The 9,516-nt window shown below is 44.3% G+C and overlaps 1 pseudogene; it reads left to right on the plus strand.

The window, feature by feature from the left end:
- Nucleotides 1-1,319: 1,319 nt before the first annotated feature.
- On the plus strand, nucleotides 1,320-2,929 carry LOC113918539 (annotated as a pseudogene).
- The last annotated feature ends 6,587 nt before the right edge of the window (nucleotides 2,930-9,516 follow it).

Below are 9,516 nucleotides of genomic sequence, written 5' to 3' on the forward strand. Positions count from 1 at the left end.
ACCAAGGCAGAATAAAGGAGATAGTTTATTGAATACAAGGGAGCAGCGGGTGGGACAGCAAAGCAGAGACTGTCTGCCCTATTAGGGTTCTAATTACGTGAGTCAGGCTTTCCCTCCTCTGCTGTGGGAGGTTAGAGGTGCTAGAAGAAGCATCTGAGAAACATCCCCAGGTGCTCTAGGAGAGGGAAGTTGAGTGCCTGCCATGGAAGAAAAGAACTTCACGTTGTATTTGAATCTGATGTGCCACAGGCAATATTCTCTCTCTCTCTTTTTTAACTGAGGCGAAATTCACATAACATAAAATTAACCATTTTAAAGTGTACAATTCAGTGGCATTTAGAACATTGGCCATGTTGTGCAGCCACCACCCATCTCAAGTTCCGCCATTTTCATCATCCCAGAAGAAAACCCGAACGCGTTACGTAATCACTCCCATGCCTCCATCCCAGTCCCTGGAGACCACCAGTCTACTTGCTGCCCCTATGGATTGACTTATTCCGCGTAGTTCGTATGAATGGAATCATATCTATGACCTTTTATGTCTGGCTTCTTTGACTTAGCATAAAGTTTTAGAGGTTCGTCTACATTGTAGCATATTTCAGTACTTCATGCCCTTTTGTGGCTGAATAACACACACACACACACACACACACACACACACACACACACACAGTGTTTTGTTCATCCATTCATCCACCAATGGACTTTTGGGTGATTGCAAGCAATGTCCTTTTGAGCAGGTTTGTAAACATAAAGCTAAGGCTGGAATCTAGTGCTTTCTGACTAGAGAAAGAACCCCATGGTGAACCCCATGGTAATAGTGAATTGAAATACACACTGGTGTGGTTGTGGCATGGATTGCCTAGATTGGGGAGGTATGAGTAAGATCACAAGTGTGTTCATTTACAATGTATTGAGCAAATTCGATTTCCAAGAACAAACAACTTATTGTGTATTTGTCATCAAATAAATTACACTTCTGGGTGCCTGGGTGGCTCAGTTGGTTAAGCATCTGGCTCTTGGTTTTGGCTCAGGTCATGATCTCAGGGTCATGAGATTGAGCCCCGCATTGTGCTCCTTGCTGGGCATGGAGCCTGCTTAGGATTCTCCCTCTCCCTCTGCCTCTGTCCCACGCCCCCCACGTCCCACTCATGCACTTTCTCTTGAGTGCTTTCTCTCTCTCTCTAAAATAAATACGTAAATACATGAATAAATAACATTTCTCCACAAACCCCAATTTTTCTCTTCCTCCTCCTCCTCCTTCTTCGTCTTCACTATGAATGAACCTAAGGAGATTTGTAATAGAGGCTACACGGAAAATGGCTCCTGTGGTGTAAACTATAATGCACTCGCCCCACCCACCTAACAGTGTTTCATATAAAATAGACTCTAAACTTCTTTTTTATATCTCGCTCTTCAACACAACAACTGAATGCCACAGTGTTTCTTATTTCATAAAACTGTAGCATATGTCATGATTAGGGTTCATCGGAGACAACCTTTGCTTTGCTCCTTCCAGCTCAGGGTGTGCTTTTTGCCTCCCCTCACCCCTTTTTTCTCCAGCCCTCTCCCCTCCAAGCTGCCTCACTCCTGCTTCCCTGCTCCTCCTCTCTGACGTGCCCAGACCCTGGACCCTCCAGGTCTCTACCACGTAGTTACACTTTGCTGGTGGCCCTCCTCACTCTCCACTGCTCACCACCCAGCTGACATCTTTCCCTTTTCCTCTCTCCATGCCTGCCTGGCATCAGTACCCACAGAACTTCCCAGAAACTCCTCAGGGGACCTCCTTCCTTACTCTGGGAAATATGAGGCAAATGTAATTAAGGAAGAGAGCAGAACTTTTCTTTCAAAGCCTGTCACTTTATGTATGTAGAAAGTGTCCTGAAAGACAAGAAACCTCATAACTTTCCACAGAATCTGCACTGTATTTGCAATATATTTGGATAGGCTAATTAAGTGTTACAACTAAAAAGAATGAGATTGCTCTTCCATGTTTAAAATTAAATGGGGGGGGAACAAAAATTAAATTAAATTATTAAATTAAATTAAATTAAATGAGGGGGCACTCGGCTGGCTCAGTTGGTAGAGCACACGACTCTTAATCTTGGGGTTGTAAGTTCGGGCCCCACATTGGGTGTAGAGATTACTTAAAAATAAAACCTTTAAAGATGTTTTTATTAAATTAAAATAAATGAGGTAGACCACCTTCCACCACATCTGCCTGTAGGGCAAAACCCAAATCCGAGGGTGACAAGAAAGTTTCCTTAACCAGAACTGCCAAGAAAGGCTTAGAACTGAAACAGAACTTGATGTGTGTGGAGATGTGTGGACGTGTACAAGCACATTTTCATCTTCTCCATGGCCAACATGAGGAAAATAAGTAAAAGACATCTGGACCACCTGGAAGCACAGCTGGGTGTTCTTTGGCGAACAAAAAGTGATGACAGTGGCCTTGGGGGGAAGCCCACCTGAAGAGTACAAAGACAACCTGCGTCAGGTCAGCTGGAAGTGGAGGGGTGAGGGTCGGTCTCCTTTCCACCAAACGCACCAAGGAGAAAGTGAATGGGTGATTCATGAAACGCATGGAAATGGAATTCACTGGAGCGGGAAACAAAGCAACTTTCACCATGAGCCTGGCCCCGGGGGCCCCTGGAACAGCCCCTGCCCACCATGGAGCCATGGCAGAGACAGCTGCGGCTCCCCACTGCCCTCAAGAGAGACGTGGTGACCCTGCTGTCTCACCACGAGACGTGCAAGGAAGGCCATGTGCTGAGCCCAGAGGAGGCCTGTGAGCCAAAGCTTTTTGGGTGTGCGATGGCTGAATTCAAGGTAACCATCAAATACACATGGGATGCACAGTCCAGAAGGTTCCAGCAGATAGATGGAAGATGACTTGCTCAAGAGCGAGACAGGGTCGGCTGAAGATTGAGAGGGGAGGGCTGACAGGCGCTTGGGACCATCAACCCTGCTGCGGTTGAAGCTGTCTAGCTGTTCAGGTTGTTGTGAATACAGACAAGAGAGGGCGAGAGGGGCAGATGGTTTTTCTATAAGGAATAAAACTGCAGGGTTTTATTTCCCCTTGTGAACAGCAAAGAGGACTTTTTGTAGAAAAAAAGGCCTTTTCTTTGGGCTTTTGTTTGGATTCCCAGGATTCCCTCTGTTGACCTGGAGCCAGCTTCCAGCACTGGCTCCTTCGTGGGGGCTGGGGATGTGGGGCCATCACTGGAGCCAGGGCTCCTCCTCTCCTCCATGCCCCTCTACTGGAAACAGGGGTTTGCATTCGCCCAGGAATATGGGAACCCTGGCTGCCCCCCCTACCCCTTTCTTTCTCTCCCTCCTCCCCCACCCCCACCTCCCACCTTACCCCCTTCCTCCCTCCCAAACCAGGGCCGAGAGTCTTACAGATGACAAGAAGATGGGATGCTTTCACTAAGACAAGAGTAAAGCCACTGCTGAAACCCAGAGGGGATATTAAAACGGCTCCACAGCAAAAATAAAAATTAAAAATTAGATGATGTAGGTTAACATTTTACTAGGTTAAAAGAACTGCTAATGTAGAACATGCTAGCCCAAGGATAACTATATAAGTAGAAAATTCTAAATATCCTATTATCACTAATAAAAGACCTTGACAGTCAACTAGCTACAATGCAATTACATGGAAAACTACATAGATCATATTAGAAGGTTCTATAAAAGGAACAGACTGTAAGACATAATCATCTAAGCTAGGAGGGAGAAGAACATCAACTCCTTAAAGCAGTTGTTCTTAAAGTGTGTTCCCTGAACAATAGCAATCACCTGGAAACTTACTAGAAATGCAAACTCTGGTCCCACCAAGACCAAGTGGATCGGAGACTCTATGCATGGGGACTGTAGTTTAATCTAACAAGCCCTCAGGTGATCTTGATGCACACCAAAGTCTGAGAATCACCGCCTGAAAATATACCTAAGTTGTTATTCGAGTACAAAATCTACAGATTCCTGTGTTCTTGTGCTTTCTATTTTTGCAGGAGCAAAAAATTACCTTATTTTGGTGGAGATAAACAGATATGAAACCCCAACATCAGCAGAAGAAATTCTTTTTGACAGCTGGAGCCTACATTTCAACTTGTCTTGCAGATTTGCGTTCACTGTGGTTTAACAGTCTAAGTAAGAAACAACTCTGCCACATTCTGGGTGTCTGAATTCTCCCTGCCACAGCAGGATCGAACACATATAAGAAGCACAGAAGTGGGAATTTGCTCCTCTTTATCAATCTCTCTGTTGAATTTTTAGAGAGAGAGGAGTCGGGCTTTTGGTGTAAGGAGATATGTGAAGGGTGTCAACCTTTGGCCCATATTATCATTGGTCTTAATTGGCTCCCTCCCCCAAGAAGATCCTAAGATGACAATTGAAAGCATGTAGTTTTTCTGGGAGGTGCAGGACAGCACCAAAGCAGAGAGGAAGTGATGCATGGAAGGGAAAACTTCCAACAAGCCAGTATCAAAGGGGGTGAGTAAATCTTAATCCCATGGAGAAGCGCAAGGAAATGGTATAGAGCACCTTCCTCGGAAATATACTGGCCAGAGCCATAAAAAGGAATGAGATCTTGCCATTTGCAACGACATGGATGGAACCGGAGGGTGTTATGCTGAGTGAAATAAGTCAATCAGAGAAAGACATGTATCATATGACCTCGCTGATATGAGGAATTTTTAACCTCAGGAAACAAACTGAGGGTTGCTGGAGTGGTGGGGGGTGGGAGGGATGGGGTGGCTGGGTGATAGACATTGGGGAGGGTATGTGCTATGGTGAGCACTGTGAATTGTGCAAGACTGTTGAATCACAGACCTGTACCTCTGAAACAAATAATGCAAGATATGTTAAGAAAAAAAAAAAGAAGAAGATAGCAGGAGGGGAAGAATGAAGGGGAGTAAGTCGGAGGGGGAGACGAACCATGAGAGACAATGGACTCTGAAAAACAAACTGAGGGTTCTAGAGGGGAGGGGGGTGGGGGGATGGGTTAGCCTGGTGATGGGTGTTAAAGAGGGCACAGTCTGCATGGAGCACTGGGTGTTATATACAAACAATGAATCATGGAACACTACATCAAAAACTAATGATGTAATGTATGGTGATTAACATAACAATAAAAAATTTTTTAAAAAAAGAAAGATGGACAGTGATCTGGGCTTTGAAGTCCTTCATGAGTGAGGGGATATGACAAAGAAGGTGGTAGGGGACAGCTGTAAAAGGGAATAAAAAGGTTTTAGATTAAAAAAAGAAATATACTGGCCAGGGGCACCTGGGTGACTCAGTCGGTTAAGCGTCTGACTCTTGATTTTGGCTCAGGTCATGATCTCAGAGTCATGAGATCGAGCCCTGCATTGGGCCCCATGCTCAGCACAGGGTCGGCTTGAGATTCTCTCTCCCTCTCCCTCTGCCCCCTCCCCCCGTTTGCACACACACATGCTAAATAAATAAACCTTTAAAAAAATAAAAAGAGAACGATACTGGCCAAGGGGTGAGGGAGCTGGGATATTTTTACACCCACCCATCATTCCTAAGAACTTCTGGCCCCCAAAAAGGTGCAGGTGCTTGCCACCAGAAATGCAGGCTGCTGGACCCAGACAGGTAAAGGGGATGCCTGGTATCATGGATTCGTCACCCACAGCTTTAGTATATGCAAGGAGAAAGTCTGGTCCAGGTCCGAAAAGTGGAAAATGAGGACTCAGTCCCTGCTTAAGATGGAGTTTTATTTGGGTTCATTCCTGAAGCAACAAAGAAGCTTTGCAAATGATCAAAATGAGGTAAGAAACAGATGGGTGCCTGTGGCTCACCACTAATTCCCTTTTGCCTCAAGCTCACAATTCTGTGGTCTCAGCAGCTGTATTGAGAAGAAGAGCCTACTATTGTGTGTTCCTAAACTTTTATTGACTCTAACACACAACAACTTATCCTACTAATAAGTCATCAGTTACGGTGCCCAAGAATCATTTTTTGTGCCTCTTGAAAGGAAAAAAAAATAGCCTCATACAGAAATTTCTAGCACCCAAGAATGTAAAATTTACAGTGTCTGTCATCCAATCAAAAATTACCAGGCATGCAGGGATGCCTGGATGGCTCAGTGGTTAAGCATCTGTCTTCAGCTCAGGTCATGATCCCAGGGTCCTGGGGTCGAGCCCCGCATCGGGCTCCCTGCTCCACGGGGACCTGCTGCTCCCTCTCCCACTCCCCCTGCTTGTGTTCCCTCTCTCGCTATGTCTCAATCTGTCAAATAAATAAATAAAATCTTAAAAAAAAAAAAGGACCAGGCATGCAAAGAAGCAGGAAAACACAACCCATAATGAGAAAGAAAATAAATCAATACAAAGAGTAAATAGAATTAGCAAATCAAAATATTAAAAGTTATTAAAACCATATTTCGTATGTTCCAGAAGGTAGAGGAAAGTGTTAGTATGTTAAGGAGAGACATGAAAGATATATTTAAAAAAAAAAAAACCCAAATCAAACGTGTAGAGACGAAAAACACAATGTCTGAGATGGAAAATATACTGAATTAGGGTTAACAGACGTTAGACATGGCAGAGGAAAAGGTCAGAGGACTCGACAACATAGCAACAGAAACTATACAAAATGAAAGCCCAAGAGAAAAAAAGACCCGAAAAGAAACAAAAAGGATGCCAGTGAGCTACACCAGAGCTTCAAGCACCTAACATACGTGTATTTGGAAAGAGAACAAAGAGAGGGCACAAAGGAAAAAATATTTGAAGAAGTAATGGTAAATAATTTTCTGAACTTGATGAAAACCATAAACCTACAGATCCCAAACGCTCACAAACTCCATTTCCTTTAGCTGAAGAGAGACCCCGGGCTTTCACATGGAAAGGGCCATCTGAGTGTCCAGGTAGCCCGCCAGGACATGAGCCCAACTGAAGATAGAAAGCAAGCCTTGATTCATTTACTGCTCCCCCGGGGCCAAGCAAGAGAGGCATGGGCTCCTCAGGGTTCCCTTTTCCCCTCCACGGAACTGCTCAGGGAAATCCAATGGGTGAAGCAGTTGGGGAGAACTGTCTCACTGATGGGGATCCCCGAACAAAGTCTCCTGAAGAAAAGCGGGGTGGGGCGAGGGAGAAGGACTAGGAGTGCAAAGGCAAGGAATCAAGGTAGAGAAAAGGGTGTCAGCCTGGAGGTGTGGGGAATGCAGAGATGCTCCTGAGCAGGGCTGGCCTGGGGCCGCCTGAGGTTTTGTCTACAACTCCCACTAGAAAACCGTCCTGAGGGCTGGCCCCCGGGAGCTCCTCAGAGGCTCCTCACCCCCTCCCCTGTCCTTGGAATATGGGTTCTGCTTGCCTTTCCTGCGCCCAGAGGCTGCTCCAAGGACACGCCTTGAGATAGTGATACAGTGTTGAGAACACCCGCGTAGTGTATGCGGCTGAACCAGTTAGGGCCTCTTACCCACTTTTAAGATTTGGTGTTAGGGCGGGTGCAGGGATCCATTCGTGCCGCTTCCGCCTGAGACAAGCCTCATGTATAAATTCCCTTTGCTTATTAAAACGGCCACCTACCAGTCAAGGGTGGTCTGCGTCTTTCTTGGATCTCTCCCTGCCCTCCGTGTAGTGGGAGCCAGTTTCAGATTAGACCCTGAAAGCTCCGGGGAGGGTCATGAACCAACAGCTGTGCACCCCCAAGACACCTGCCAAGCAAAGCTTTGGAATTGCTCGTAGTTGGGACTGAAAGATCACACATAGGATTTTGGCCTGGAACTGGACTCCTCATACGGAAAGCGAAATAATTGGGGACTCTTTCCGGCACATTGGTTGATGTAAAATCTGGATATCAGAAGCCAGATCTAGGCCAAAGACAATTTGGGGAGCCATCAGCATAAATGACAGCTAATGAACTCATACAGGGGAGGAGACCACGAGGGGATAGCACTTAAAGTGAGAAGAAAGGTGACAAAGTGACAGTGAGTGACACCAATAGACATTGGGGAGGAGCAGTGGAGTGGGTTTGTAATGGAGGTTGAGAAGAACGGCCAGAGAGGTAGAAGGAAAGGGAAATGACAGAAATCATGAGACCCCCCAAGAAGAAGAGAATGGGGGTAGGCAGTGCCTGGGTGGCTCGGTTGGTTAAGCGGCTGACGCTTGGTTACACCTCAGGTGGTGATCTCCCGGTCTTGGGATCTAGCCCATGTCTAGCTCTGCCCTCAGCATGGGGTCAGCTTCATATTCTCATTCCCTCAGCCTCTCCTTCCAGGCCACGCTCTTGAGCTCTCTCCCTTCTCTCAAATAAATAAATAAAATCTTTTTTTAAAGGGGGGGGCAGGGAATGAAATTTTAAAAATTTTAATAAGGATAGCAATGAACTATAACCAACTGAATACAATAAGAATCTATGAGTACATAGGAATAATATGGAAAGAAGAGAAAGCTCTTTCATACGGTATGTCAACCAATACTTGTATTTGGAGAAGCAGGGATGGAAAATTACCATTTCACAACCACCAAAGTAGACTGTTTCAGGCAGGGATCATTAATGGATGCTAATTCTAGATGGAAAAGTTTGATAAGGAGCAGGGTAATTTACAAGACCTCGGGGTATCTCTCCACAGATTAGCTGCAAGGGGAAAAATAGTACTCTACAGTGGAGAAATTGGATAACACCTTGACCATCTGATCAAAATTAGCATTATCATGAGGGTCTAAGGAACATAGGGTGCCTACAGGTGGGATATCGGAGAACACATAATTTATGCAGTATTCCAGCCAGGAATATGTAATCTGAATCTAATCATGACAAGCATCAGACAAGTCCAAATTAAGTAGCATTCCATAAAATAATTGGCCTGTATTTAACAACAACAACAACAAAGGCAGTTTTGTGAAAGACCAAGGGTAGGTAGCAGCTCCAGATCAAAGAAAGCCAAAGAAGTTCAGGGAAACTGTATATATATATGGACAGAAATATTTCATTTGTGGCAAAATATTAACAATTTGGTGAATCTGAGCAAAGGGTATGGAGGAGTTATCCTATTATTTTTGCAACTTTTTGGTAAACTTGAAAGTATTTCAAAATAAAAAGTTAAAAAGACCATGTTTTATGGAAAAACTCTTAAGTGTAACCTCTGATGAATTATTTTGATGTGAATAAAGGGAGTGGAGGGCAGGTTCTGGGTTAAGATTACAAAGGCAGCACCACAGGGGAAATTAATTCATGTTTTATGCATAGACAAACCATTACAGCAAGTAAGTTGAAACTTTTACTTACAATGTATTTTATTAAGATGGGGAAAGACCATGAAAATCTTCTGTGGCATACAAATGCTATCAACTTAAAGATGAATTACAGTATTTACTTTTTAACAAGATATTTACTGATCTTCTCTTTAGCAACTGGGTAACACTAGCATGTTATGTGGCAACACTGAAAAAATGAGCCATAAAATCCTTTAAAACTGCTTTTATTATGAGCAAATGAAAATTAAAAAAATATATAGACATACACTATATATAACTCTTGCATTTTAAAATA

Source organism: Zalophus californianus, chromosome 1, assembly GCF_009762305.2.
Source record: "Zalophus californianus isolate mZalCal1 chromosome 1, mZalCal1.pri.v2, whole genome shotgun sequence".
NCBI classification, from domain to species: domain Eukaryota; kingdom Metazoa; phylum Chordata; class Mammalia; order Carnivora; family Otariidae; genus Zalophus; species Zalophus californianus.